Below are 27,587 nucleotides of genomic sequence, written 5' to 3'. Positions count from 1 at the left end.
TTGTGAATCCAGTCTTTTATACACCAATAAGTGATAGAATTTCAACTGACCAGATGTAAACAAATGAAAAAAATGAAAATAACAAAAAGTGTATTCTTAATTCTTAAGAAAGTTTGACAGCTCTGTAATATGAATGAATTCTATACCACTGGAGTGGAAAGCTTTCACAAACAATCAAAAGAAAGATGTTTTCTCTGACTTAATACTTAGCAGTCGAGTCACACCAAGGTTAAAAATATAATTTCCATATTCCTTATCTAAGGAGACTCAATCAAGCAAGACTCCTTTCAACCCTCATCGGGACAGGAAGGAACAGATGTAAAAACATCTGCCCCGCTTCAAAATGATGAAAACACCACTGTGATATCAAAGACAGCTCTGGGTCACTCCACAAAAGTCTCTAGTCTCAACATGAAAGTGTTCTATCGACTGTCATTGTGGTGAAAATCAAGAATGATACAGACTAACAGTTTGATTAACAACCTGAAAACCTAGCTATTATTCTTCTCTGTTCCATCTCACAGTATTATCACTGATATCCCTAACTGATGCTTCCTTGTGTGCCTTTTGAGGGACTGAAAAAATGCACAAATACTTGACATTATAGATAATAGTTATAAATCAACTAGTTCTGTGGGAAACATGTAGTTCAGTTTTCCCATTTATAAAATGAAGATAATAATAGTACTTATGTCACAAGATTAAATTATATTATACATGTATATGAAGTGTGATCAAAACATACAGTGAATGTTTAAATAAAACATATTACAGTAGAAGACACATTGTCATTAATCCCCCTCAAAATACTCCCCCTTGCTTTGAAGACAATTATCCTGTCATTCTTGTCACTTTCTGAAGCAGTTCTGGAAGCCCTCCATCATGAGTATCTTAAGTTGCACTCTTGTGGCTGTCTTGATGTCCTGAATCATTTCAAAACATATTCCTTTCATGGTCATTTTGACTTTGGGGAAGAGCCAGAATTTTCATGGTGCCAGATCAAGTGAGTAAGGTAGATGAAGACACATCGCAACATTTTTATTTCACAGAAGTTGCCATACCTGAAGTGATGTGTGACATGGAGCGTTGTCATGATGGAGGATGAAGTAAAGACATGAAAGAACACTTTCAGAACTGCTTCAGAAAGTGGCAAGAATGATGGGATAAGTCTCTTCAAAATGAGGGGGAGTATTTTGAGGGGAATTAATGGCAATGTTTCTTTTACTGGAATACTTTTTAAAAAACATTTACTGCATCTTTTGATCACACCTGGTAAAGTACCTGAAATGGTGTCTTGCTCAAAGTAGATACCTAATTCATGGTACCTGTTATTAGGATCAAAGGTCCTAACCTGATCTATCTGCAGGATGTATGCAGTTGATTGCACTTGTTTTGCTTTTAAATGTATTATTTTTAAATTAAATTTGCTTGGATGACATTGTGGTAAAATTATATAGATTTCAAGTGTACAATTTTATAATACATCATCTATATATTGCATTGTGTGTTCACCACCAGAGTCAGTTCTCCTTCCATCACTGTATATTTCACCCTTTTTCCCTTTTTTACTGCTCTCCCTCCCCCCTTACCCTCTGGTAACCACTAAACTGTTGTCTGTGTCTAGGAGTTTTTGTTCCTTTGTTTGTCTTGTTCTTTTGTTGCTTTCAGTTTTATATCCCACTATGAGTGAAGTCATATGTTTCTCAATTTTTTCTGTGTTACTTATTTCACTAAGCATGATAATCTCAAGACCCATCCATGTTGTTGCAAATGACAGTATTTCATCTTTTCTTATGGCCGAGCAATATTCCATTGTATATGTCTTCTTTTTTCAATTTTGTCTTTGTTTTTTGGTGCCAAGTTTGAATTAATTACTGCAATGCTTGAGCCCTTTTGCCTAGTTGAGACTTCTGACTTGCCTCAGCTAGGATACCACAGCTGATCGATTCCATTTTGCTTCAATTAGCATCCAAAACTATGACATACTTTTCCTCTTAGTCAACCTGCATGCTCTTTACCTCACTGCTGGCACTCTGGTTGTAACTTGTACCTGTTTGCCAATGCCCTAACATGACCTATCCGTGACTTGACTCAGTTCCCTGATGTCTCTTGGCCTGCCTTGTCCTAGTACAACTCTCAATTCAACACCAACATTGGATTGCTACTTATTTTTCCCTGTGTCTTAGATTCCCTATTATGTCTTATTCTATTGGAGGGGAAAAGCCACACTCTTCTGCATTCGTTGTTCATTTTAGTGGCAAGTATATTTTCAGTCAACCTCCATTTTCTGATTACTAAAGAAAAGCTAATGCTATGGCAATGTCCAAGGTAGCAGTCACTGCCATTTGTGGCTATTTTAATTGAAATTAAAATAAGATAAAAAACAGTTGCTCAGTTGCACTAAGCAGGTTTTAAGAGCTTAATAGCCACATCTGTCTACTGGTTCCTATACTGTAGCTCAAATATGGAGTTTAGACTAAGACATTATATGTTGTGTCTTTAATAATAGTGTAATGAAAGACTGCTGGGGAGAGAATGATGAATTTCTGATGAATTTACCTCTGGCCTGATAGTCAAAAGGAGATAAATAAAGCATGATAGTTAAGGGGATATACTTGAGAGCTACATGACCTATGTTAAAAGCATGCCTTTGACGTTTATTAGCTATGTGTCCTTGGGAATTCTCTTAGTTTCTCTGTGCTTATTTCTCTATCAGTAAAGTTTGTGTAATAATAAATAATATTGCTTGACTCATAGGCAAAGTCATGTGAAGGTCATATTACACACACTACACACACAGAGAATTTAGAGCAGTGCCCAGTACATAGTAAGTCCTATATATATGTTCATTGTTGTTCTTGTTCTTGTTTTGGTAACTACATTTTAGGGCAATTGTTTACCAGCAATACAGTTTTTATAAATTATGAACAGAAGAAGAAATGGATTAAAAAACAAAGATTTGATGATGCTTTGAATATCTGTGATATGTTTAGTAAAAAGTCAAGTTGCATGTCTTATACTTGGGACTTTGTCTGGCTTTCTTAGAGGAGGAAGAAATGGATTCATTTTATTTCCATGCTGAGACTCAAATCCTTGGGAGATCTCCCAAGTGAGAGTGGAACAAAACAACAAGAGAGTCAGTAATGTTTGGAGGGGAGTGGTAAGCTGGAAATTTAGTTTGAAAAATAATCTCTTTAAAGATGGCAGTTGCAGCAGGTGGGGGAACACCCACTGAAAGATATTGAGAAAACAAGCCACATTTTAGTAAAGGGGATGAGCTAGTGGTAATGTTGGACAATCAAAAGCTTAAAGAAGCACAAAAATGTACAAAGAGGTATTAAAATCCCTTTCCTTCTCTCTCCCCCTTTCAGTGTTAGTACAATACCCATAGAGACATGGGAACCATCCCCACATTGTAATGTAGGTCAAAAATATTTCACCCTCAACATTTTTATCTTACTGGCCTAACTCAGGATTTGGATAAAACTATTGAGCAAGTGTACTCAAAAAGTATTTTAGTAACTCAAGCCCAATCTAGTCCAGCTTTTATTGACTGAGTTGGAATAATACATCCTGGGCAGACATGCTACCCTTAATTCCCTTCCTCAGCTAAAAGCCATCTAACTTATCATTTCCTAACTCCAACAAAAACTCTCAGGCCAATTTAATTCAGTCAGTAACCCCAGCTGAGATCTCCAGCTGGGCCCTAGGTCAGACAATAAGCAAACTCCATACCTCGGCCCCTCCACCCACTCTCCCCTTGTAGTAGCAATGGGCCTGACTAATAAAAATGCAAATGTACTGTCCCCAGGGAAAAAAATAACATCTGGGTACACTTGTATGGCTACAAAAAGATATAGAGTCACTTGGTACATAATTATCTCCACTTCACACTTAGATTGAATTAAAAAATAACAACCCTGAATTACAGCAAACAGTCTCTCCAAAAATAGGGAAGCAAGACAGTAGTACCATGTTTCCCTGAAAATAAGACCTAGTCAGATCATCATCTTTAATGCAAATTTTGGTGGAAAAAATTAAAATAATACCCAATCTTATTTTAATATAAGACCCAGTCTATAATATAATATAATATAATATAATATAATATAATATAATATAATATAATATAATATAATATAACATAGTAATATAATATAATATAATACTGGGTCTTATATTAATTTTTGCTCCAAAAGACGCATTAGAGCTGATTGTCCAGCTAGGTCTTATTTTTGCTGAAACATGGCTGTTATGATTCAATTATGAAAGGTGGCAAGGAGATTGGATCAAGTTAAAAGAGATGACACTACAGTGATAGCTAGGGCTGGAACATGAAAAACACGTTTCACCACGCTCGGAACAGACTAAACATCACAATAAATATTGGTTAAATAAATGAATATTGGATAGTTATTGTAAGGATTTTAGATTTCATACTGGTGGTGGTAAACTATTAGTTATGAGTTGGAAAGAAATATAAAAATTCAAGTGATAAGTAGGAGAGAATGTTGACAAGACTTGATTGTGTTTGAAGGGATGAGAATGATGGAGGAATCAAGATTGACTCCCACATTTCTCACCTGAAAAACTGGTAGAGTAGTGGTATGATTCACTGAGAACACTGGAAGATAAATTTGAAGTGGGGTAGATGATAAGTCTAGTTTGGGAAATGCTGGGTATGAGTTACTTGTGGGTCATCTGAGTGGAGATTTCCCACAGGAAGCCAGATAAAATGAAGTTGAGGCTCAGAAAATATAATGGAGCAAAGGAGACTAATTTGGAAAATGATTAGCAAAAAGCAGAAGAGTAGATGGTATTTCCTAGGATAAATTTAAAAAGCCAAGGAAGAAGCCTAGAGTTTATCAATATTTAAGTAATGGATGAAGTAACATGAGTCAGTGAAGGAGAATGAGGAGAAACAGTGTAAGAAATTTCATAAAAGCCAAGAAAAATAATTGTGCAAAAAATATCACCAGAATAATTACTTTAAAAAATGGTGGTCAGTAGAAATAGAATATGGCACACAGAAATAAAACATTTTGCATTTAGAGGTAAGTGCTGAGTTTAGTGACATAATTCCAATAGCAAGAGTATTTATGTAACCATATTATATTGCATTAAGGTAGAAGTAGAGACAGTGCAGACAATTCATGGAAGATGCGTGGCTATGAAGAGGTGAAGACAAGAAATAATCACTAGAGAGAGATAGAGAATTGAAGGACTGTAGTGCCTTTTCATTGCATATATATATATATATATATATATATATATATATATATATATATTATATATATATATATGGAGAAGACTTGAACATATATGAGAAGAAAAGTGTTCACTCTTGGGAAATTCAATGAATGATATTAGAGAATACTGGCTCCTAACAGGATTAAAGAAGGGGAATTGATTACCTGAAAACATGAATAAAAAGGTGTTATGAGAGTGACGTCATAGGAATGGCAGCAGTGAGGTGGGTTTCTTGAGTTCTTCTCTTACCACAAATTGAACATTTCTTACCACAATTGAACATCTATAACCCATCAAAAGATTTTCTGCTCATAACACAGAACAGCTAAGAGACTTGCATGATGATTACTTGAAGGTGGGCAAACTGGACAAGCAGGAGAAGAGGGAAGGGAGCAGTGTGGAGATACTACCCGCATCCGCAGCTGTGGTGACATGGGCCCAGGACAAAGACCAGAGATTGCAGCAGCCAGGTTCTGGGCTCTTTCCCTGCATCCCACAGGTGATCTGTCCTGCCAAGAGGTTAGCGTATCCAACATTCAAGGCAGTAATCTCAGCTGAGATCCCCAGCGGGGCCCTAGGTCAGACAATAAGCAAACTCCATACCTAGGCCACTCCCCCCTCCCACTCTCCCACAGCAATTCTGCCCCCACCCTTCCAGAGTCTCAAGGTGGTCCCTGAACTGAGGTGTACTGTCAGATTACAGAGGAGCTGTAGAGCTCAAGATCTGGAAAAAGCCAGTTTGTAGCTGTGACCTAGAAAAGAGGCTGGGCCAGGAGACAGAATACACCTACCTTCCCAGCCCTCACCTGTTAGGCACTGCTGGTGGAATTAGTCGCCGGAGACCAAAATTGGTCTATTAGAATTTATTTGGCATGTTTGAGCTGTGGGAGATCAGGCTAGAAAAGACCATAAACTCGCCAAGCAAAAAGGGGTATGCAGTTTTATAGGAGGGGGTAAACAGGTTGCCCCCCCTTCAATACTTCATGGGGTTTTTGTTGCATTGTCTCTAGCAACCAAGGGTTTTGGGGCATGACCAAACCCTCCGGCTCCACATCCTGGCCCTCAGGCCTCCGTCTGGCCCACCCAGGTCCACCCAGGCCCTCTGATCACAAGCCCCTAGGAGACAAACAAAGTACAAAGCAAGACAGGATAAGAGGGTTTCTACATTCCAGGTGTCTTCTTCAGGCCTAAGACAAACAAAAGTTGGCAGGTACAAAGTACAAAGCACGACAAGATGGCTTTTAAGATAAGAAAATGTTCCTGTTCCTGGCCTAAATATGGCCTAACAAATTCCCCCTCTGGGTTTGGTAACTATTCTTAGGAAAAGGGGCTGTGGTCAGTCTTCTGCAACTGCTTCCTGCTGAGCCAGAGCATCGATCAGAGTCCCTAATTAGAGTTTTGGGTGAGGGGGCTGTAACAGTGTTCTTGTAAAAGCATGGTGAGAGCAATTTGCCTGCCGATAACTTCGGCTATGGTTTTCTGTATAAAGTTCATTTTGACAGGCCTGAATAAAGGGTTTGGGGATTATAGCTCAGTTGGTGTATAGTCCATAAAGTCCCCCTGTCAAAGGCCAGTTCCCAGAAACTTGTCCAGCATGTGCCTCTGAGGTCTTATTACTCATGTGGTCTGTTGCTTATGTATTGTCACCTTTGTATCCCCCATCTGAGTACAGGTATAAATATCTGGTGGGGTGTCTTGCTGGGATCCCTCTGGCTGGTCCAGCTTCTGTTGTTTTTGTTGGTAAAAGATTAAGGAAAACAGTGATAGGTTGAGAGTAGGTAAGTTTGGAAGCCTCTAAAGTGAGGAGGGCAGAGGTGGTGAGGGCACAGAGGCAAGGGGGCCAGCCCTGGGCAGTGTGGGCTAGTTGTTTGGATAGGTAAGCGACAGCTTTGAGATCGAGGCCTGATTTCCGACCCAAGAGGCCTAGAGTGAGCCCCCGAGATTCATGGGTGTATGGGAAGAAAAGCTTATTCAGGTCAGGTAAAGCAAGGGCGTGGGCAGAAATGAGAGCTGTCTGGAGTTGATAAAAAGCAAAGGTGGTCTCTGAAGTAGGCAGGAGAGGTTCCTGGAGGGGGCCAGTGGTGGCCTGCTAAAGGCATTTGGCAATGAGGCCAAAATTGGGGATCCAGATGCAAAAATATCCAACCAAGACAAGGAAAGAGAGAAGATCCTGTTTAGTGGAGGGGAAGGGGATAGAGTGAATGAGCATTTTTGCGTTATGTAGTGATTTCCTGGTGACCTGGGGAAAGGCAAAACCCTAGGAAGGTGACGGTTGAGGTGCAGAGTTGGGTCTTATGGTGGGATACACAATAACCTAGGGAAGCCAGATAATTAAGGGGCAGGCAGGTATGGGAGGTGGAGATATTAGGTATAGGACTAAAGCATCCTTAAGTTCAAGGACAGTAAATATTGAGTGTCAGGAGGTATGAGGGATAAAAGGGTATACAGATTGGGAACTACAGGATGGAGGGGGAATAACTGCCTCATTTATAATTTGAAGATCCTGAACGAAGCAGTACGTCCAATCCGACTTCTTGACTGGAAGAATGGGAGTGTTATAACAGGAAGAAGTGGGGTGGAGAATCATCACCTGGAGGAACTTAGATATTAGTGGTTTGAGTCCAAGGAGGCCTTGTCGAGGAATAAGATACTGAGCTATAGTGGGGAAGTGACTGGGATCTCTGAGTGAGATAATAAGAGGTGGGTATTGAGTGGCAATAATGGGTTGGGAGTATCCTATATTGAGGATTCAATGTCAGGTGGGTTAGAAGGGGGAAGAAGGGGTGGTTTCTGGGGGTGATTCTGCTAGCAAATCAAGAAAAATGATAGCAGAAGAAGGGGTATATAGATTAACAGTGGAATGAAACTTGGAGAGAATGCCACTCTCTAAAATAGGAGTGGGACAATAGGCAGGACTAGGAAGGAATGAGTAAAAGGGTGTCCCTCTAGGGAACATAAAAGGGATGGGGTAATCATGAGGTGAGAAAGTATCCCAACGACCCCCACAATCTAGATGAGAGAAGGAAAGAGCTTACCTGAAAATTCGGAGAGTGCCAAGTGGCCCCCGTGTCTTGAAGGAAAGAAATGGCCTTACTGGCAACTAGGAGAGTTACCCCCAGTTCCATCATGGGTGTGGTGGAGGTGGAGGCCTGTGACAGAACCGGGACCCTTCAATCTTCATTAGTGCCAAGGATCCACAGGAGGGAAAGATTATTCCCATCTGTTGGTGCCATGGCAGGAGTGGTGTTTGGCCAGGGCCAGGAAATGGATGTTCCTGAGCCTGGAGGGGCTCGAGAGCAATCTGACTTCCAGTGGCCACCATGGCTTCATAGGGGTTAAGGCTTAGTAGGAGGCCTTGGGTTAGGGAAAGAGCAGCTCCAGTGTCCAAGGAGGCCACATTTAAAGCAGGTATCTTGTTGATTAAGCTGTGTAGAGGATTGGGGTCCCGGTTTTTTCCTCTGGGGCCGGCCCGGCCTAATGGTCTGGGAAACTGCTGCAGCAACGATTTATAAGGCTTGGGTATGGGCCCGTCTACTCTCCTCATCTTGATTGTTGAAGACCTTAAAGGCCAGTTCTAGAAGATCTGTTTGTGGGGTGTAAGGAACTTCTCTAGTTTCTGAAACTTCCTGCGAATATCAGGGGCTGACTGGGAGATGAAATGCATGGCTAAGACAACTCTGCCATCCAGAGAGTCAGGATTAATGTTAGTGTAGGTTTGTAGGGCCTCGGAAAGGTGGGAAAGAAAAACAGCTGGGTTCTCATGGTGGTCCTCGTAGACTTCCCTAACTTTTTCATAATTGGCAACTTTCTGAATGGCTGACTTCATGCCCTGAAGGAGACAATTAACCAAAAGCTTTTTCCCTAGCTTTTTAAATGATATGATCCTTTTCATCAGAGTTAGTACATGTGGAGAGAATAATATAGATGTCCTGCCAAGTAAGGTCATAGCTAAGGGTGAAGTATTCTAACTCTTTAGTAAAATAGGAGGGATCAGAAGAAAAGGAGCCTAGCTTAGATTCAATGTGACTCAGGTCCTTCATCGAGAAAGGGACATGGACCCTAACAGGGCTTTAAATGCCTGCCACTTCCCTGAGAGGTATCTGGGTGGCTGGGGTGCATAAGGTTGTCGGGATCGGGTATGAGGAGGGGAAGAAAGGTCGGGAGCAGGTGGGGCAGTAGTGGAGGAAGTATTGGGTGGTGACGTGGAGGCAGTGAGCTGATACGGTGGAGGGATTTGAACTAGCGGAGGTTGGGGAGGAGAGGATCCAGATCAGGATTAGGGGGTGAGGGCTCTGGAACAGAGGGAAAAGAAGAGGCTGAAGCTAAACCTAAGAGGCATGATTCTTCCTCAGGTAGGAAATGGGACAAGTCCCGTTGCAGCTCAAAGAAAATCAGGAGGTAGGGGACCTCGCTCCATTTACCCTGCCAGCAGAGGAGGTTGTCTAAATCTTGGAGAACATCAAGGTCAAGAGTTTCAGTAGGCAGCCAGAATTAACCATTATCAAGCTTATATTGTGGACACGACACAGTTGAAAAGGAAATAAGGCATTTAGACTCTAAAATGGGGTAAAGTCATCTCTTAATGCGGTCTAAAAGGATCCCCAAAGGGAGTCCCTGGGATAAGAGGAGGAGCTGGAGCCCATAGTAATGAAGGAAGGGCATGGGGGGGGGGGAATGAGGTAAGTCTAGACCCTCTTAATCCCCCAGAGGACAAGGAAAAATGGCAGGGCATCCCACTGTTGGTTTCCTCAGGTCTGACAGAGGGGAAGGGTTCAAACGAGGGCAGGCGTCCCTGCTGACTTGCGGACCCAGGGGTCTGGCACCAGGAGAGGGTGAGGCCTAGCGCTAGGTCTTGTATCAGATGGCAGATCTGGCCAAGTCAGAGAGTGAAAGAGGGAAGACTTACTTAAGTTGTCTGCCTAAGGGTAGACAAAGGTGGCTCTCCTTATGAACACGGCCAGAGGAATGAGTTGCGAGAGACCAAAATTGGTCTATTAGAATTTATTTGGTGTGTTTGAGCTGTGGAAGGTCAGGCTAGAAAAGACCATCACCTCTCTGAGCAAAAAGGAGCATGGAGTTTTATAGGAGGGGGTAAACGAGGTTTTTTCCCCCCTTCAATGCTTCATGGGGTTTTTGTTGCATTGTCTCTAGCAACCAAGGGTTTTGGGGCATGACCAAGCCCTCTGGCTCCATACCCTGGGTCCCAGGACTGCGTCTGGACTGCCCAGGCCCGCCCAGGCCTGCTGATCACAAGACCCTAGGAGACAAGCAAAGTACAAAGCAAGACAGGATGAGATGGTTTTTACATACCAGGGGGCTTCTCCAGACCTAAGGCAAACACAAGCTGGCAGCTAAAAGATCCAAAGCAAGACAAGATGGCTTTTAAGATAAGAAGTTTCCTATTCCTGGCCTAAATATAGCCTAACACCACCTTTTCTGGGCTGCTTGTGGCAGGGCAATTACAGCTATGGAGACACACGCAGGGATCAGCAGCAGGAGGCAGAGGCAGCTCTGGACTTTCAGCAGCTCAGAAATCTTGCACTCTCCATCCCCCCAACCCGCCAACAGAAGTGCCCTAAGACTCAGGATACCTGGGCACAGGGCTGGCTGTTATACTCTCATTGTGCGTTTGTGCAGGCAAGAGCTGAAACTGTGCTGACTTTATAAAAACTACGAACCACACCCTACAGGCCCATTCATCTAGAACTGAATTGCCAGAGTCACTCTGGACACCAGGTGGCCGGCTCTGCCTACACATGATGCAGAGGACTCTTTGTATAGCAGAGGAAATCCTGGAGATAGGTTGTTGAGCTTGAGCCAAGACAGGCACGGCTTTTTTTTTTTTTTTTTTTTTTTAGTTTTGAGTTTTGATATTTTTGTCTGTGTTGAGTGTTGGTTATCGGTTGTTTTTACATGTGAGTGTATTTGGTTTTCCCTTTGTTGTTGTTGTTGTGCTTGTTGATTTGTTGCATTCTGAAATCACCCTACATCAGGGCAACCCCAAGAGGTACAAGATTCAACACACCCAAAGGCCAACTCCAGACAAAACTAGAGTCTTACTGGGTTTGACCTATACATGACACACCCAGAGGGAATTATCTACAGACACAAGAATCCATAGGGGCCAAGCCCCATCTCAGGGATCAACCTTCACACAGCAGCTCATCCACTGTCAGCATAGCCAATTCTCACAACTAGTCAGCCTAGGAGTCAATCCCATATACTGACAAGCCAAAAGCAATCAAAGCTCAACTTTAACAGGAGAATACACACAGCACAAGTGCCACCTCTGAAGAACATGCACAGGAGAATAGGGAAGTAGTGCAACTCAAATATAAAGAACACATACAACATAAGACCACCCAGCAAGAACTAAGAACCCTAGGGGATCTACCAAATAACTGGAAGCAAACACAGATAGTCAGCCAGAATGGGGAAACAAAGAAATATTTCCCAAATAAAAGAACAGAAGAAACCTCCAGATTTGGAAATAAATGAAATAGAAGAAAAAAACCTATCAGAGACAGAGTTTAGAACACTGATGATGAGAATGTTTAAGGAGCTTAGTGACAGCATAAAGAAGGATAGAAAAATCATAAAGGAAAACCTGTTAGAAGTAAAGAATACAGTAACTGAAATAAAGAACACACTTGAAGGAATGACCAGCAGGTTAGATGAGGCAGATGATCAAATCAGCAATTTACGAGACAAGTTAGCAGAGATCACCCAAGTGAAAAAACAAAAAGAAAAAAAAAATAAAAACAATAAAAATGGTTTAAGAGACCTGAGGGATAATGTCAAGTGTAACAATATGCACGTAATAGGAATACCAGAAGGAGAAGAGAGGAGGGAGCAAGGGATTGAGAACATAGTTGAAGTAATGACCGAAAATGTCCCTAACCTGGTAAAGGAAATCGACATACAAGCCCAGGGAGTGCAGAGAGTTCTGACCAGGATAAACCCAAACAGGCCCACACCAAGACACAGTCTCATTAAAATGGCAAAGATTAAAGACAAACAGGCAACCCTAAAAGCAGCAAGATAAAGACAGGTGGTTACATACAAGGGAACACCTATAAGACTATCCAATGACTTTTCTATAGAAACTTTGCGGGCCAGAAGGGAGTGGCAGGAGGTATTCAAAGTGATGAAAACTAAAGTTCTATAACCTAGATTGCTTTATCCAGCAAGGCTATCATTTAAAATTGAAGGAGAGATAAAGAGCTTCCCAGAAAAGAATAAAATAAAGAAATTCATTACCACCAAGCCAGCAATACAGGAAATATTATAAGGGCTTCTGTAAGGAGAAGAAAGATGAAAACAATCTAACTAATGAAGACCAGAAATACAAATAACAAAATGGCAATAACTATGTACCTATTAATAATCACTTTAAATGTAAATGGGTTAAATGCTCCAATCAAAAGATATAGGGTGGCTGAGTGGATAAGAAAACAAGACCCTTGCATATGCTGTATACAAGAGACTCACCTCAGATCAAAAGACACACACAGGCTGAAAGTGAAGGGTTGGAGTAAGATATTTCATGCAAATGGAAATGAGAAAAAATCTGGAGTAGCAATACTTATATCTGACAAAATAGACTTTAAAATGAAGAATATATTAAAAGACAAAGATGGGCACTACATAATAATAAAGGGATCGATCCAACAAGGGGACATAACCCTAGTGAACATCTATGGCTCCCAACATATGAGCACCTAAATATGTAAAACAGATATTGACTGATATAAAGACAGAGATCAACATTAACATTAGCATAGTATGGGACTTCAACACAGCATTGACAACAAGGGACAGGTCCTCCAGATGGAAAATAAATATGGAAACAGTGGCCTTAAGCAACACATTGGACCAGTTGGATTTAATTGATATTTTCAGAGCATTTCACCCCAAAGCTATAGAATACACATTCTTCTCAAGCAATCATGGAACATTTTCAAGATAGACCACATGTTAAGCCACAAAACAAGTCTTGATAAACTTAAGAAAATTGAAATCATACCTATTGTCTTCTCTGACCAGAGTGCTATGAAATTAGAAATCAACTACAGGAAAAAAATTGAAAGACATAAATACATGGAGGCTAAATAATACATTACTAAATAATGAACGGGTCAACAATGAGATCAAGGAAGTAATCAAAAGATATCTCGAGACAAACAAAAATGAAAACACAATGACCCCAAATCTATGGAATGCAGCGAAAACACTCTTGAGAGAGAAATTCATAGCAATGCAGGCCTACCTAAAGAAACAAGAAAAATCTCAAATTAACAGTTTATCCTTACACTTAAGGGATCTGGAATAAGAACAGCAAAATGAGCCCAAAGGAAGTACAAGGAAGGAGATAATAAGAATAAGAGCAGAAATAAATGAAATAGAAACCAAAAAAACAAAACAAAAGATCAATAAAACCAAGAGCTGTTTTTTTGAGAAGATAACCAGAATTGAAAAAAATTTAGCCAGCCTCATCAAAAGAGAGAGAGAGAGAGAGGACCCAAATTAATAAAATGAGAAATGACGGAGAAGTGACACCACAGAAATACAAAAACTTTTTAGAAATTACTAGGAGAAACTGTAGGCCAAAAAATTAGACAATCTGGAATTAACGGATAATTTCCTACAAGCATAGAACCTTCCAAGGTTAATCAAAGAAGAAACATAAAACCCGAATAGATTGATTAGTACCTGGGAAATTGAGTCAGTAATCAACAAGCTCCCAACAAACAAAAGCTGTGGACCAGATGGTTTTATTGGTAAATATTAAAAAAAATGTCAGAAAAGAATTATAACCTATTCTCCTCAAACTTTTCCAAAAAATCCAGAAGCAGGAAGGCTCCCAAACTATTTTTACAAGGCTAGTATCATCTTGATCCCAAAATCAGAAAAAAAATTACAAAAAGAAAATTACAGTCCAATATCCCTAATGAACATAGATGAAAAAATCCTCAACAAAATATTAGCGAACAGAATTCAGCAATACATTAAAAAGATCATGCACCATGATCAAGTGGGATTCATTCCTGGTATGCAACGGTGGTTCAACATCCACAAATCAATTAATGTAATACACCGCATTAACAAAATGAAAAATGAAAACCATATGATCATATCAATAGATGGAGAAAAAGCATTTGACAAAGTCCAGCAGCCATTTATGATAAAAATTCTTAAGAAAGTGGGAATAGAGGGACCATATCTCAACATAATAAAGGCCATATATGATAAACCCGCAGCTAACATCATACTCAATGGGAAAAAGCTAAAACCATTCCCCTTAAGATCAGGAACAAGGCAAGGTTGCCCACTTTCTCCACTTCTATTCAACATAGTTCTGGAAGACCTAGCCACAGCAATCAGACAAGAAAAGGAAATAAAAGGCATCCAAATTGGTAAAGAGGAAGTAAAATTGTCATTATATGTAGATGACATGATACTATATATAGAGAACCCAAAAGACTCCACCAATAAACTATTAGAACTGATAAATGAAAATATCAGGATAGAAATTTAATATTCAGAAATTAGTTGCATTTGTAAATACCAATAATAAAATATCAGAAGGAGAAATTAAGAAAACAGTCCCATTTACAATTGCTTCAAAAACTATAAAATAGTTAATAATATATTTAACCAAATCAATAAAAGACCTGTACTCAGAAAATTATAAAACACTGAAGAGAGAAATTTAAGAAGACACAAACAAATGGAAACACATCCATGCTCATGGATTAAAAGAATTAATACAGTTAAAATGTCCATACTGCCTAAGGTAATATACAGATTCAATGCAATTCCTATTAAAATACCAAGGACATTTTTCAGAGAAATAGAACATATAATCCTAAAATTTATATGGAACCGTAAAAGACCCCGGATAGCCTCAGCAATTTTGAGAAATAAAAACAAAGTGTGAGATATCATGGTACCTGACATCAAATTATACTACAAGTCTATAGTGATCGAAACAACATGGTACTAGCATAAACACAGACACATAGATCAATGGAACAGAACAGAGAGCACAGAAATAAATCCATGCCTATATATATGGTCATTTATGACAAAAGAAGCAAGCATTTACATTTGCGGTAAAGACAGTCTATTCAATAAATGATGCTGGGACCTCTGGACTGACACATGCAAAAAAAATGAAACTGGACCACCTTCTTACACCATATACAAGAATAAATTCAAAGTGGATTAAAGACTTAAATGTAAGACCTGAAACCATAAAACTCCTAGAAGAAATTATAGGAAGAAAGTTTGCAGGCATTACCCTTAGTAATATTTTTACTGATATATCCCTTCAGGAAAGGGAAGCAAGAGAAAACAAAACCAAACAAAACAAAACAAAACAAAGAAAAAACAACATATGGGATTGTGTCAAACTAAAAAGTTTTTCACAGCAAAGAAAACCATTAATAAACAAAAAGGGATCCTACTGAATGGGAGAAGATATTTGTCAATGATGTATCTGATAAGGGGTTAATATCCAAAATCTATAAAAAACACATTCAACTCAACACCAAAAAAACAAACAACCCAATTAAAAAATGGGCAGAGGACATGAAGAGACAATTTTCTAAAGAGGACATACAGATGGCAAACAGACATATGAAGAAATGCTCAACCTCACTAATCATTAGAGAAATGCAAATAAAAACCACAATGACATACCACCTCACCCCAAAATGGCTACAATCAGTAAATCAACAAACAACAAGTGCTGGTGAGGATGAGGAGAAAAGGGATCCCTTGTACACTGGTGGTGGAATTGCACAATGGTGCCGCCACTATGAAAATCAGTATGGAGGCATCTCAAAAAAGTGGAAATGGAACTACCTCATGACCCAGCAATTCCACTCCTAGGTATCTATCCAGAGAAATCCAAAACACTAATGCGAAAAAATGCATGCACCCCTATGTTTATTGCAGCATTATTCACAATAGCCAAGACTTGGAAACATCTGAAATGCCCACTGGTAGATGACTGGATTAAGAAACTGTGGTACGTTTATACAATGGAGTATTACACAGCCATAAAGAAGAATGAAATCTTACCATTTGCAATGACATGGATGGACCTAGAGAACATTATGCTAAGTGAAATGAGTCAGACAGAGAAAGATAGATACCATCTGATCTCACTTATATGTGGAATAAAGAATAGAATAAATGAACAAACTAATGAGAAACAATCTCAGAGACACAGAGGAAAAACTGAGGGTTGCTAGATGCAAGGGGGGTGGGGATGAGGAAGAAGGTGAGGGAAGAGAAAGCATGATTGATAACTAAAAGATTGCCGCAGGGATATGAAAGACAGTTTGTGGAATACAATCAGTAATGTTGTAAAGATTTTGTATGGTATTCATTGGATAGTTGTCTTATTAGGGAGACAACTTCATGGATGGTGTAGGTACCTGACCACAGCAGTGTACACCTGAAGCTGAATAATAATGAATGTGAAATATAATTATATATATATATATATATATATATATATATATATATATATATGTATGTATATATATATGTATATATATATATATAATATAATATGTATGTGTATTATATATTATATATATTATATATCATGTATATATTATATCATATATATAATATATATTATATGTATATATAATATATATATTCACAGGAAGTGGAGTACAGCATAAGGAATAGAGACAGTGAAATCGTAACGGCTGTGTGCGATGTCAGATGGGTAGTAGACTTGGGGGGGTTATCACTTTTTGAGGAGTGTAAATATCTAATCATTATATTGTTTTGTACATCTGAAACTAATATAATAGATGAAAGAAAGAAAGAAAGAAAGAAAGAAAGAAAGAAAGAAAGAAAGAAAGAAAGAAAGAAAGAAAGAAAGAAAGAAAGAAAGAACCTCATAGACACAGACAACAGTGTATTGGTTACCAGAGGGAAAGGTTGGTGGGGAGGTGGTAGAAAGGGTAAAGGTGGTCAAATATATGGTGATGGAAGGAAATATGACTATGGATGGTGAACACAAATGTAATATATAAAAGATGCATTATGGAATGGTACACTTTAATCACATACAATTTTATTAACCAATGTCAACTCAATAAATTTAATAAATTGTTTTTTAAAAAGTTGTCATGAAATGGCATCCAGGCAGGTAAAAGAAATCAGAGAATTCTCATTTTGAAATACCACTGCATTTGTGTACAAATAAAGGGAAATGCAGAGTTGAAGTAATTGTTTTAAAATTTCAAGGTCCCCAACCCCATTATGAATAAAAGATAAATTGTTATGATCAGTGAGGACTTCTCAGGAGTGTGTGGGGGTCATTCCAGAAGAATGTGAAGCCCCAAAACAATCACACTACTATCTACCTATCATATTCTTCTGATTTCCCTCCGCCATTTTATCCAGAAGGAACATAGAATAAAACCTTAGAGGAGAACTAAGCAAAAGGCTTTACAAAAAGCCTTTCTGTAGTTGTAGCTCCTAGGAATTGGAGCTGCCTCTTCACTTTATTTGGGAGATGAGCTTTAAAGGCCTATTTTATGCAAGTGACCTTCTGAATTTGTTTCCTTTATTTTAGCATCAGGTGAAATCCATCATCTCCCTTCAGCTACAATCTTAATGCGTAGCTCCCCTTGGGTATCCCCTTATTTCCTTAAATGTTGTCCTTGCCTGATAACTGGAATATTGAGAGAGCATAATTGAAGACCATAAGGTGTGCATTTAGAGTCAAACACATGGATCTGCAAGACTTATTGCTTTCAGTAACTTTTAGAGAAATTTCTTCAAGAACCAGAGAAGTTCAATTCCCATTTTTATTTATTCATTTTGTTAGTATTTATTAAATGGCAGCTATGTTACAGGCACTATGCTAGGCACTAGTGGTATAACAGTGAACAAGACAGGCCCTGCCTTCATGGGGGTCATATACGATTGAAAATTTTGACTACAGAAGTTTCTTTTTATTATTAAAATTTATTTAATGACAATGGTTATTTTCTTATGCCTTTACCCTTTGCTTCAGCATCTGATATTGCCAGATATTATGTTGGACAAAAAACTTGATCACTTTGCCATGATCTGTGATTTGACTTCATGCTGACCCACTCAGCCTGCCGGCTCACTAGCTTGCCTCATTCTTGCATTTAGCCTCTTGGGTCCCAAACATGGGCCTTGAGACACAGGTCACTTTGCTTCTGGTTCTTTACAGATCTGAAGGAGGTACTAGTACAAGAAAGCTATTTTGCATCTTGTTTGTGCAGGCTACATTGCCTAACTTGGGACAGAGAGGCATCACAGAATTAGAAAATTCAGGGAAAGACTTAGGCCCAGGTGCTGTCTGTTGGCCCCATTGCCCTTTGTAAAGTTTGGGACATTGGCGAGTGAGTAAAATCTCTCCTCTGTACCTTCATTTCCTCGACAAAAGAGTTAAATTAGGTAAGTGGTTCTCAGTATTTTCAATTCTGAAGGGTCCTTTTTATTTTTGAAGAATTTCACAGACTGCCATGATAGTAATGTGCATTAAATATGTCTGTGAGTTGAACATTTACTTAATGACAATAAGATTATAAAATGAATATGTTCTTTAGTAATTATAGCATCATATGCATAGTTTGAAATATATAGTGCTTTGTTAATTTATTTGGTTATTTATTTACCCACAACTTACTAGCATCTAAAATGTGGCAGGAGACTAAAATGTGGTAGGGGAACAATGATGAATGAGCCAAGGTCTCTACTTTCAAAATTCATGGCCCATAGGGGAGACAGGTAAGTTAACAGACAGTTACAGCGTGATAGATAGTATGTTATAGGTACAGGGTGCTCTGGTAGCTCAAAAAAGGAGCAACTAATGCAGCATGAGGTTATCATATAAGGCTTTCCTGCAGAGATCAGGTCTACACTAAGGCCCAGAGCATCAGTAGGAGTTAGGCAGGCAAGCAGATGGGGTAAAAGGCACTGAAGGCTGAGGGGATAGTAAGACATGTTATTTATCCTGACTAAAAATGATCCTAGTGCATATAGATTCCTGTGACAGCACCTACCTCAGGTGTCTTTAACACATAGCATGGGGACTGCTGGAATAAGTATACATTAAGATTCCTCCTAACTCCTATAATTGATGATTCTGCAACTTTAACTTTTTATATGATTTAATATATACCAACAATCATGGGGATGTAAAGTGCGGCATAGGAAATATACTTAATAGTATTGTAATAGCTATGTTTGGTGTCATATGGGTACTAGATTTATGAGGGTGATCACTTTGTACATTATATAAATGTCTAAGCACTATGTTGTACACCTGAAACAAATAAAAGATTGTAGGTCAACTGTAATTGATTTTTTTTTTTAAAGTAAAAAATGAAAACAAACCAAAGGGGCATAACCAGTAATTCCAGACAATGGACTTTCACTGAAGTCATGTTTTCTTTGTTTAATTAAATTATGAAGACTTTGGGATCTCCTTCTTCCTTGGTCCTCTTTAAAGTGTCTCCACTTTATGAGCACATTCAACGGTGCTCTACAGTCTTTGTAAAGGGGTTCTGTCCGTACTGTCAGTGGTACTCAGGATTGGTGGCTTTGCAGTGTACAGTTTGTTGTTGTTGTTGTTGTCTTTTTGTGTGTGTGCTCATGTCCTCTGTTGTTACCACTACTCTAGGCATGAAGTAAAGACCCTGTGGGATGTCCTATGTGTCTCACAGCTGATACAGGGGTGAAACTTTTGAGCAAGATTGGCTATAAATTTGTGGGGCCCAGCTCAATGCAGAGAGAAAATATGAGCTCCTTGTTCTAAAATTATTAAGAATTTCAAGGTGGCCACCATAGGGCATTAAGGCAATTACAGGATGCTTTTAAGTTTGTAGTCCTGTGTAACTGCACATGTTGCACACCTATGAAGTTAGCCCTTCTTTTAAGAACACTTCACTGAAAGTTTGGGGATAATGGAAAGGAAATAAAACATAGAGGACACTTCACCACTACCAATTGTAGTATATGTAGCTGCTCTCATAGCCCACAGTATCAAATCCATAATCAAGATTTTATAAATGGTATCACTCTGCCTAGCTCTTGGTTTGCCTCTGTGTGGCCAGAAGCTCACTAATTGCCTTTTCCTGCCACAAGCAACAAATAGTGTGAGCATGTTTACATAATAGCTTCCAGGTTAAGCTCCAGCTCCTTCCATGCCCAGAGAGGAAAACTTCCCCCTTAGACCCAAATGATGACCAGTTACCATGTTCTGATTTCCTCCCCCAAACCCTGCCATTTTTAAGAATGACTGCTAATGAGAATGTTAACACTTCTGAATGGGCAACTTTAACTCTCCTTTGGTTAAGGCTTTGTCAAATTGTATCCTTACTCTTTAGCCTTAAAGACAGTGACATCAAAGGTGTTTTAGTCAGCATCAGTGCATTTCCCAAAGTATGAGTCATTTGGTTTCAAATTAAAAAGTATAATGCAGAGGATAAACGGGGTCAAATATATGGTGATGGAAGGAGAACTGACTCTTGGTGGTGAACACATAATGTGATATATAGATGATGTATTACAGAATTATACAACTGAAATCTATGTAACTTTACTAACAATTGTCACCCCAATAAATTTTTAAAAAATAAAAAATAAAAAAGTAAATAAAAATAAAATTAATAAATAAATAATGTACAGTATGATGCACAGAATACTACCAATCAAGTCCAATTTAAGACACATAAACCTATTATGGTTGCCCTTATAAGAATTAGAGTTCTGCAGCAATTAGAGATCACATGTATGCATCTTTCCTGTAGTTCTCTAGGTCTCAAAAAGCTATATAGTGAGACATTGCTAAACACTTCCACATCTCCAAGTGAACAAACAGCAATCCAAGCACAGCATAGTCTAAATTTACAGGAAACCATCGCCTTACTACCCCAAATGCAATAAAGTGTGCAGATAGAGCCCTGACTCAATATATATATATATATATATATATATATATATATATATATATATATATATATATAACAATTTTCATCATGGAAGAGAACAGTTGCTGCTGAGTCTAAAACATCTACATTCAGATTACTTTATAGTTTTCTCTAAGGGAGAAATATCTATCTATCTATCTATCTATCTATCATCTATCTATCTATCTATCTATCAATCTATCATCTATCTATCTATCATCTATCTATCTATATAGTCAGGAGATTTTACCCAAAACAAAAGAGCAGTCTTGCCCAAAGTTGAACTGAGTTTTTATCATTTGAGAGAAAAAAAATGTCGTACAAATTTTACATAGCAGTTTTCCCCTCTGTGTCCATCAAGATTTCTAATACAGAATTGTACACCTGAAATCTATGTAATTTTACTAACAACTGTCACCTCAATAAATTTAATAAAAAAAAAAAAATTATATTAAAAAAAAAAAAAAAAAAAAAAAAAAAAGATTTCTAAAATCTTAAAGCCAATTTTTACTCAGAGCAAGGAATCCTATTTCAAGAGAAAAAAAGAAATGCTACTCATAATTCTGTTACCACTAAATAATTTGCAGTGTGCTTAGCCTGTTGCCTTTATTTTAAAAAAGTATTAATTTAAATTGTACAAGAAAATCACAAATACATTCTAGTCATACATCTTAAATAAAGAATAAAAACTGAAAGCCCCTGTTGATCCTTTCTGCCTCACTTTCACTTTCTTTCCTAGAGGTAACCACTGTAAAAGAATGATATGCACACTCTCCCATCCTATTTTGTACATTTACATATAACTAGGATAATACCTAGAATATGAATACTTGGAGAGAAGACACATTTTTAAATGGCCATAAACACTACCAAATCTCCCTCTAAAACACAAGACCAATTCACACTATGGTGCATGAATATGTCCATGGCTCTACATCCTTACCAGCATTGGTTGTTATCAATTTCTAACTTTTCCCAATAATTTTCATATTTCCTGTGTTAATCTCATGACTGTGTTATATAAGGTAGCTAGATTTGATACCTGGTAAGTCATGTACTCTTCTATAGTTCATTTTTCTCACCTATAGAATGGGAATAATAATGATGTCTTCTACATATGGTTGTTGTAAAATTTAGAGGGGTAGGCAGGAATTAGATCATGTATGGCCATTATAGGTTTTAGTAAAGAGTTCTGATTTCATTCTCAATATGACAGGAATTAAGAAGAGGGTTTTAAGCATGAGAAAGATGTAATTTGATACATGCATTAAAAGATCACTCTTGCTAAGAATATTGGTGCTGATAAAATTCAAAAGAGGCCCACATATTGGTTTGTTGCCCTGCCTTCCAGTAAAATCTCTTCTTAGATTGTCACAAAAAAAGAGATAGTGAGTAAAGTTGTAAAAATTAGTGAATAAAAATACAGGATGTCTGTTTAAATTTGAATTTTTAGATAAGCAATAAATAATTTTGTTACTGGCCAAAAGTTCTGGATACTGACCACATGAAAGCCAAAACTTGAGAGGTGAGGTTGGTGAAAAGAAAAGCAGGTTTATTCCAAAATGCCAGCATTAAGGGAAGACAGCGGATTCCTTGTCTCATAGACTGTCTTCCCACTCTTAATACAACCAAAATATTTTATAGACATGTAAAGAGAAGCAGAAAAAAAGGAAAGGAGAAGTTCTTCAGGCAATTCCTGAAAAAAGACACTTCCCAGAGGCTGGTTTGTTTCAGGAATAGGAGTGGAAGTTATACAGATGTAAACACTTCTTTCAAGTCATTGGGCCTTGTAGGCATATGGTCTGAAGTAAACAGAACCATTGAAATTGGTATGCATATTAATGTATAGTAAACAGAACCATTAAAATTTGGCAAGTGAAGGGAAGAAAAGAACAGGAAATCTTTCAGATATTTTCAAGCTGGGAATGACTTCACAGAAATGGCATCTTGAAGAGTGCTTCTTGAAATATCCCCTGGAAGTTACAAAAAATTGAACAGCCATAATTCAACAAAGGGTTCCCTTCACATCACACAAGTAAGCATGAGAGACCTGCATGTTGAATCACGTGAAGGTGGGCAAATCGGGTGAGAGAGGGAGGAGGGAAGGGGTAAGTGCAGAGACATGGGTCACAGGGCCACAAGAGGCACACCAGAGCTCACTGTAGCCTTGAGAGAGGGAAGAATCCATGCTTCAGGCACACTCACTGTGGCCCACAATCCTGACTGAGGGATCAGCATATAACATGGCTGAACACAGCGTTTGGGACAGAGACTTTCAGTGAGAAATGTGGTTTAAGTCCTCACTGCCATTAAGAAAATAGAAACAAAGACAGGGAGCCTGGTCACCTCCCCCCACACTCCCAGAGATCACCACACCGCCGCTCCCTACCCCAGTGTTAGAAGTGGGCTCCAGAAGAAATGGTAGCAGTCAGGTAAAAGAACAGAATATCTATAGCCCTGAGAACTGGAGTGATGGTCCCACAGTCGCAGACACACACTCTGGTGATAGGGAAAAAGCTGTAGGAAAGAGACAACTCTGGGCTAGTTAGAGACACAGTTGCACCAGCTGCCTCTCACAGCCCAACCTGCAACCAAATTTCTGGGTGGTACCGGCTGCCTCTCAGTGCCTACCATGGCCCCCCATCTGGGCAGATCCCTGCAGGGCAACTGGACCCACTAAAACATGAAGGATCTGCATCAGGCTGCAGGAGCACCACTGGGATTTCAGAAGCTCAGAAATCTATAACTCTCCACATCCTCTCACAGAGGTGGTACCCTGAGACCAAAGCAACGTGATCACAGAAAAGAAGCCCACCTTCTAGGGAATCCTCATCCCATGAGAAGACCACAGTACAAGAGAAAATATAACACTACACCATGAGAGAAGATACAAAACATTCCAGCAACACCCACTGGAAAGCAAAAGAAAGACCTCTTTATATCAATCTGCTGCAGAACCCAGTTCTGTAGATGCCCAGGAAGAGAAACAATATGCACTAATTGCAATGAATACCCAAGGAAACAAGGTACCTCAGGAAGAAAATGAAAACTCCCCAGGAAAAGCAACATAAAAACATGAAATATGTGACTTAAATGATAGAGAATTCAAAATTGCAGTTCTGAGAAAACACAATAAGATGCAAGAGAACACAGATAGGCAGTTTAATGAACTCAGAAACACAATAAAAAAACAAAGTGAACATTATACCAAACAGACTGAAATTCAAAAAAGGACCAAATAAAAGTTCTGGATATGAACTCAATAAAATAAATGAAGAATGAAATAGCCACCTTAGGTAGCACAGCTGACCAGATGCAGGAAAGAATTAGTGATATTGAAGACAGAAATCCGGAAATGACACAGATGGAAGAAGAGAGAGACTGTAGAGTTAAAATAAATGAAAAAAAAACTCTACAAGAACTTTCTGACTACCTCAGAAAGAGCAACAAGAATGGGTAAAGATGGTGTGATAGGAATGGCAGCAGCGAGGTGATCTTTTGAGTTTTCCTCTGGAACTTTCCACAAATTGAACATCTATAACCCATCAAAGGACTCTCTGCTCATCACACAGAACAGCTAAGAGATTCCTACCAGGATTACTTGAAGGTGGGCCAACTGGGCGAGCAGTGGAACAGGGAAGGGAGCAAAGTGGAGATGTGGCTCCGGAGATGCAGGGGGTTCCAGGACAGAACAAACCACAAAAGCCAGGAGGTGGGCTCTTTCCCTGCATTCCACAACTGATCTACCCTGCCTAGAGAGCAGCGTATCCAGCGTTTGAGACAGTACTCTCAGCTGAGACCACCGCCTGGGCCCTAGGTCGGACAAAGGACATAAACACCAAACCTGGACCTCTACCCCCACTCTCCCAATTCTACCCCCTCCCTTCCAGAGACTCAAGATGGCCCCTGAACTGAGAAGTAGTGTCAGTTTACAGAGGAGCCATAGCATTTAGGATCTGGGAAGACCAGGCTTGCAGCTCTGACCCAGGGAAGAGGCTGGGAATAGTGTGACACTGCTGAGTTTGGAGAGAGAAGACCCCTCCATCTCCAGCACCCACCCTTTTTGGCCTGCCTAGGGCAGGGCAATTACTGGTGTGTAGACACTCCCAGGGGTCAGCAGCAGGCGGCAGATGCAGCTCTGGGCTTTCAGCAGCTCAGAAATCTCCTGCCCTACACACACACACACACACACACACACACACACATACACACATGGAAGAAGTGCCCTTAGACTCAGGAGACCTGGCAAAGGGATGGGTGTGTTACTCTCAGTCCACATATGTAAAGGCAAGAGCAGAAACTGCACTGACTTTGTAAAAACTACCATCTAGATAGCCCCACTTATCTAGAACTGCACTGCCAGGGTCATTCTTGGCACGAGTTGCCAGCTCTCCCTACACAAGACACAGAGGACTCACTGGTATAGCAGAGGACAACCTGGAGATAACTTGGTTGGCTTAAGCCAAGACTGGCGCTGCTTTTTATCTTTTGTTTGTTTTTATATTTTTGATATATTTGCGTCTGTTGAGTGTGGGTTATTGGTTGTTTTTACATGTGAGTGTATTTGATTTTTTCTTTGTTGTTGTTGTGTTTGGTGATTTGCTTTGTTCTGAAATTGCCATAAAAAAGGGCCCAGCCCAAGAGGCACAACATTCAGCACACACAGAGGCCAACTCCAGACCAAACCAGAGTTTTACCGGGTTTGACCTATGAATGACACACCCAGAGGGAATTCTCTCAAGGCACAAGAGCCCATAGGGGCCAAGGCTCAATTGAGCGGTCAACCCTCATGCAGCAGAACATCCACTGTGAGCAAAGCTAAGTCTCACAACTAGTCAGACTATTCTCACAAATAGTCCCACCTACTGACAAACCAAAAGCAATTAAAAATCAACTTTAACAGGACCATATACACAACAGAAGGGTCACCTTTGGAGCACACGCACAGGAGAATTGGGAAGTAGCGCAAGTCAAATACGAAGGACTCATACTGCATAAGATAACCCAGCAAAACCAAGAATCCTAGGGGATATACCTGATACATCAAAGCAAACACAGAGAGTCAGCCAAAATGAAGAAACAAAAAAACATGTCCCAAATAAAAAAACAGAAGAGACCTCCAGAATTGGAAATAAAGGAAATAGAAGAAAAAAACCTATCAGTGACAGAGTTTAGAACACTGATGATGAGAATGTTTAAGGAACTTAGTGACAGCATAAAGAAGGATAGAGAAATCATAATGAACAACCAGTTAGAAGTAAAGAATATAATAATTGAAACAAAGAATACACTTGAAGGAATTACCAGCAGATTAGATGAGGCAGAGGATCAAATCAGCGACTAGAAGACAAGTTAGCAGAGATCACCCAAATGGAACAAAAAGAAAAAAGAATAAAATACAATGAGAATGGTTTAAGAGACATCTGGGATAACATCAAGTGCAACAACATGCACATCATAGGAATACCAGAAGGTGAAGAGAGGAAGCAAGGGATCGAGAACATATTTGAAGTAATAATGTCTGAAAACTTCCCTAACCTGGTGAAGGAAACCAACATACAAGCCCAGGAAGTGCAGAGAGTTCCAACCAGGATAAACCCAAACAGGTCCACACCAAGACACATTATAGTTAAAATGGCAAAGGTTAAAGACAAAGAGAGAATCCTAAAAGCAGCAAGAGAAAGACAGCGGGTTACATACAAGGGAACTCCTATAAGACTATCAAATGACTTTTCTACAGAAACATTGCAGGCCAGGAGGGAGTGGCAGGAGGTACTCAAAGTGATGAAAAACAAAGGCCTACAACCTAGATTGCTTTATCCAGCAAGGCTATCATTTAAAATTGAAGGAGAGATAAAGAGCTTCCCAGAAAAGAATAAGCTAAAGGAATTTATTACCACCAAGCCAGCATTGCAGGAAATATTAAAAGGGCTTCTGTAAACAGAAGAAAGATGAAAACAATCTAACTACAAATAAAAAATGGCAATAACTATGTACCTATCAATAATCACTTTAAATGTAAATGGATTAAATGCTCCAATCAAAAGACATAGGGTGGCTGAGTGGATAAGAAAGCAAGACCCTTGTATATGCTGTATACAAGAGACTCACCTCAGATCAAAAGACACACACAGGCTGAAAGTGAAGGGTTGGAGTAAGATATTTCATGCAAATGGAAATGAGAAAAAAGCTGGAGTTGCAATACTTATATCTGACAAAATAGACTTTAAAATGAAGAATATATTAAAAGACAAAGATGGGCACTACATAATAATAAAGGGATCGATCTGACAAGAGGACATAACCCTAGTAAACATCTATGCACCCAACATAGGAGCACCTAAATATATAAAACAG

This window comes from Rhinolophus sinicus, chromosome X (assembly GCF_036562045.2).
Source record: "Rhinolophus sinicus isolate RSC01 chromosome X, ASM3656204v1, whole genome shotgun sequence".
Taxonomy (NCBI): domain Eukaryota; kingdom Metazoa; phylum Chordata; class Mammalia; order Chiroptera; family Rhinolophidae; genus Rhinolophus; species Rhinolophus sinicus.
Note: the sequence above shows the minus strand (reverse complement) of the source record.